Source organism: Phragmites australis, chromosome 2 (genome assembly GCF_958298935.1).
Source record: "Phragmites australis chromosome 2, lpPhrAust1.1, whole genome shotgun sequence".
In the NCBI taxonomy this organism is placed as follows: Eukaryota; Viridiplantae; Streptophyta; class Magnoliopsida; order Poales; family Poaceae; genus Phragmites; species Phragmites australis.
In genome coordinates this window covers 22793034-22798241 of record NC_084922.1, presented here as the reverse complement: position 1 = coordinate 22798241, position 5208 = coordinate 22793034, and the positions used below count along the sequence as shown (strand labels likewise).

General features: G+C 44.8%; 1 pseudogene; it reads left to right on the top strand.

Annotated features, from left to right (window-relative positions):
- The first annotated feature begins 1871 nt into the window (after positions 1–1871).
- On the top strand, positions 1872–2411 carry LOC133903855 (uncharacterized; annotated as a pseudogene).
- The last annotated feature ends 2797 nt before the right edge of the window (positions 2412–5208 follow it).

The following is a 5208-nucleotide window of genomic DNA, read 5'->3' as shown; positions in this document are numbered from 1 at the left end:
GCATTTTTGGGGTGGGGAGTGCGCTGGAGGAGACTAGAAGCAAGGTGCACCGCAGGCTGGAGAGGAAGCTCCCGGTGCGTAAGGAAGATGAAGGCAAAGGATGGCAACTGCAAGAATGGCATGGGGGAAAATGGTTCATTGCCCCTCTCCTTTTTCTATCGTGGGGAATTCAAACGCCTCATTCCTCGGCGCAATTTGTGAGGCGCATCTCCCTCGATCCGCGCGGTTGCCAGACGCTCCTCCCACCTCATCATCACTTCCGTCAAAAGTCAGAAGGGCACGCGCCCTTTCGGTTTCCCCCTTGGGCTATAACAGGAGCCTGGGCCAAAAAACTTTGATGCCCACAAAGAATTCGGGACCTGGCGACAGAAAGCCACGTGGCGCCAATGCTATGATCGGCTTTGATGAAATAAGGGCCCCATCCACAGTCTCTAGGCCATCGCCTGCCAATGGGCCTGGGGCTGCTGTCGGTGATCTAGAAACCAGGGGTTCCTGAGTCCTGAGGTCAGGACAGCTCAATGCCACATGGTGCCATCCCTTGGGGAGCATGTCCCCAAGAGCCGAGAAGAGCCAGTCCCAGGAGGGGTGCTCAGGACCATGAACAATTGGCTCTCGAGTACCCAGAGTTCCTCACGGACCCAAGAAGAGCCCGTACCGGGAGGGGTGCTCGGGGCCATGAACAGTTGGCCCCCGAGTACCCAAAGTTCCCCAAGGACCTGAGAAGAGAGAAATCTGGGAGAGGGTGCTCGAGGCCATGAACAGTTGGTCCTCGAGTACCCAGAGTTCCCCGAGGACCTAAGAAGCCCCTTGCCGATGGACCCCACGAGGGCTTCACTGTGAGGTGTCAATCGGTAGGAAGCCCGATGCTGCATTTAAGAGGGAGCATGGCTGGTCACATCCAACCACTCCCCCCATACCTGTTGTACTGAGTATGCTAGTCCTTGCCACTGCCTGGCAGGAAGGCCTGGGGACATTTAATGCGACGGGTCCCATCGCACGTCACCCTATAGGGCCCGTAAAGGAAACAGCTTGGAGATATCGTCGCTGGGTTCGAGGCGTATCGCCTGCCACCCTACCGTGTCAAACCTGTTCTAATCGAACAGGTATGTAGGGATGTTCGGTGACTGTCTGGTGGGCCCCCCGCATCTGCTAAAACTGGGCGTAATGGGTGACAGGACCGGCCGAAGGGCGCATTTTCAACCCTTGTAATATCAAACTGTAGACCCATGATGGGGATCTTTCCATTTATGGCGTAGGGGAACTCGTGCCCCCATCCTGGGCACACCGAGCCTCCCTCCGGTAGGATAAAAGGGGGGCGAGCACATCGGAGAAGAACAAGCTTTAGAGGTGAACAAGCTTGGACAGGGCGACTCGAAGCATGAAGCAAGACTAAAGCTCTAGACTTAGACAGAAAACTTTGTAACACAGAGATCCAGAGAAAGGCATTCCAAGAGCATTAATAGCACATCATACACACAGGAGTAGGGTATTACGCTCCGTGCGGCCCGAATCTGTCTAAAATCCCTTGAGCATTTACTCCTACAAGCCGACGATCATCTGTCCCGCCTAGATCTCATACATTCGCATTAAATCCACGTACGAGGTAGATCCAGAATCAGCCCCCCGGCCGAATCTCAAAGGGGGTCCCTCAGGATCCCCGCTTGCGGTGTTCATCCACCGACAATCCCCTTCTCAGTTATCCTCGCCGCCATCCCCACCCCGGACCCTCCATCGACCAGCATAGATTCGATGGCCGCCTCGACACCACACTTGTAGTGACTCGGTGTGTGCGAAGCACATGCACGTTCACCACCTCATCTGATCCTCGTTGTTGCCTGCTCCTGATTTCCTCCTGATGGGAAGCTTGGGCGATGATCTTGTGCTTGCATGGGTTCCGCACTAGCGTTGAGATCATGCAGAAGTAGGTGGTGGGGAAGTGGCCCACCGATGTCACAGCATGCCTTGATCTCATCCTCGCCGACGTGCTCTTCCCCGCCGATGGCAAGTCTAAGGTCAAGGCCTTGAGGGAATCTTCAATCTTCCCTACTACGAGTGGTTCTAATTTTATAAGGTCTGCATCCATTAATTGCTCCTCTAATCCGCTCTTCCTCACTTCGTCAAACCTTCTGATTTTCTTAAAAACCTTTTTCTTTGCGGGTGTCATTGTGTGGATCTGAGATTATCTTTGCTTGTGTATATTCACCTTTTTTCCTACTAGGAAACATGGTTTTCTAGAGTTTAGAAATTTTGACAAGCGCTAGTCTACATTGAGGAGCTGATGATCAAAGATGGCCCCTTTGATGGATTGATGGGTTTCTCCCAGGTAGGTAGCTCAATTTGGGATTAATTCTCTTTAAATTATATGGTGATTGACTAGCTATTTGATTAATGACTGTGAATTGTAGTGTTGATACTAGGATGCCATTCTATCTGTGGCGCTACCATGGCTTCAAGAATAAGTTGATTGCTGATACTAATCTCAACATAGCAATTGAGCTATGCTAGCTATTAGTGCTGCACCGTTAAAGCTATAGCTTTTGGTAACCTGATTTGTTTTGATGCCAAGAGCATGCTTTGACTAGAGTTCTAAAGATCAAGTACCTGATAATCATTAGCGACCTTATCATGTGTTGAACACTTGGACTACTGCTGTCATTGTACTGTTCTAATGTTCTCACTAGTGGGTAAATGGGTATGTCCGCGGGTGATGGGTTTGTTTCCCGCTCTTCGCCTACGGGCGTTCATGGGTATGCCTGTTGGCAAGCTAAAACTAGCGGGTACATATGAGGGAGCATTACTCGTACTCGCCATATCTGATTGCCTGTAGATGTTAAAGTTCTATTGAACTTCTCATACCATTGCTTAGGAGCTTGTTTGAGGCCATACAAAGATTTTAATAGCTTACATACATTATTCTCCTGACCTTCTATGACAAACTTATCAGGCTGATCCATATAAGGTCCTATTTGGAAGAGCTTCAGTTTCGAGATCCATGTAGGATTTTGAGTTTGTAGGATAAAATAAAGTAGTTTAAATATATATTTTCAGTCCAAAATAAGAACAAGATGTCTAAACCAAAGACCCTCAATCTACCCACAACTCCAGCTATAAGAATTTTCAGAGTTGGAGCTCTGTCAAACATGCCATAAATCTTCTCATCCAACTCTCCATTAAGGAAAAGTGTCTTAACGTCCATCTGATGAACGAGAAGAAAATCTAAGATAGCCAAGCAAAGTAGAACTCTTGTCGTGGTCAGTTTAGTAACACATGAATAAGGATCAAAGAAATCTTCGTCTTCTTTTTAGGTATAATCCTTGGCCACAAATGGAGCCTTATACTTTTCAATAGTACTATCAGGCCTAAGCTTCTTTTTAACATCCACTTGAAACCTACAGGTTTACAACCATAAGATCAAACTAGATTTCCCAAGTCCACTTGGCGAGAATGGATGTGCATCTGAAAATAGACTTGGGAGTGTCATCCACAAGCTACAAGTGAAATCATCATCAAAGGATCTTATTGTCCTTTGTCTCTTACTCCTTGGAGCGTCACTGTCATCCTCCTCAGGAACTAGCTTGTGTGTTTATTTGGAATACTCAAGTGGTGTTCTAGGTCCAGGAATTATCTCAGAGGTTTAACTAGAAGTGTTATGTACATCCTTCATGGGAAAATGCTTTCAAAGAAAGTAGCATATCTAAACTCCATAATAGTATCAACGAGCATGTCATCTACCTAAGATTTAACTAGTAAAAACCTATAGGAAATGCTACAATGAGCATATCCCAGATAGTCACAATCCACTACTTTAGGTCTCAGCTTGCGCTTTTTAGTTATTGTTACATTGACTTTTACCAAGCATTCCTAAGTGCGCAAATAAAAAGTGATGGTTTTCTTCTTTCCCATTCTTTATATGGGGTTTTCTCTTTATTCTTAATAGGAACTATATTTAGAATATGACATGAAGTCAACAATGCCTTAGATAATCCCACAGTCACTACGTGAAAAAACACCATGAGTGACGGGTGTTAATCGTCATTAGTGACAGATCCCATACCTGTCACCCTGAACATGTCCCTGATGAGTCATCATCGGTGATGAGTTAAGACCTGTCACCAATAAGGTCATAGGTGATAGGTGACAACTTGACCTGTCACTAATGAAGGTCATAGGTGGCGGGTCGTAATAGTGACCCATCACTAATGACTGAACAAAGTGATCTGTCACTAGTGACTAAACATAGTGACCCATCACTTATGACTAATAAACATTTTTCACGTTTTTGGATATGAAAAAAATATTTTTTCACCCGAGCCACTCCAACATAGGGCCTATCGCATATGCCCCACAAGTCACACCATTTTTAAACTATTTTCTGTCTTTGTGTTCTATTTGAATCGAACCCACGGCCTCCCCTCGCGCAAGAACCACCCTTATTGCCTCAGCTATCATGTCGTTGTGATAGGAAGCATATATTTTATCCTTTTAACCTTTGTTGCCAAAGGTCATAGGTGACGGGTCATAACCGTCTCTTATGACTGATTAGTGATGGGCCACAATAGTGACTCATCACTTATGACCATGTTACCAATTTGAATTACAGGTTGCTCCAGAGCTTAAGATCAAAAGGAATAAAAACACTTTTTAATGGTTTGATTGAAAGTTTTGGAATCACATACTGGAATTAAAGTTCAATTGAGCTATTTATTTTGACCCAAAGCAGCTGCAAAATGGAAATAAGCAATATAATTAAAGTTTCTAATAGGTGATCTGGAGTGCCTTCGGTAAAACAGTCATAACTTTTACATATAGACTTTGATTTTAACGTTTCTCGACTCTACGGACATTTAAAAAAAAGTTACATTCGTTTCTACCCGATCTTATCAGGTTCAGAAAAATTTTAGAGGTCAAATTTGTCTTGAAAGATTGAGTTCTTACCCCTTGAATTTTCTACACCGTTTTCATAATGCGTGTTCGTGTCCATAGCTGCCATCTCTTACATCAAATTTGGGCAGAAATGTAGCATGGTTCCTATTCTAGTGTTGGTGAGGTGAAAATAAATAATATAAAAACAAAAGCAAAAGGAAAAAATATAGCATCACACTTATTGTTCCTATTCACAAGTAAGAAGCCTTTTTCAGTTTGTGCACATTGTATTTCGCTCTTGGCATTTTGGCCTGTTTAATCTGTATGATTAGTCAAAATACTTTG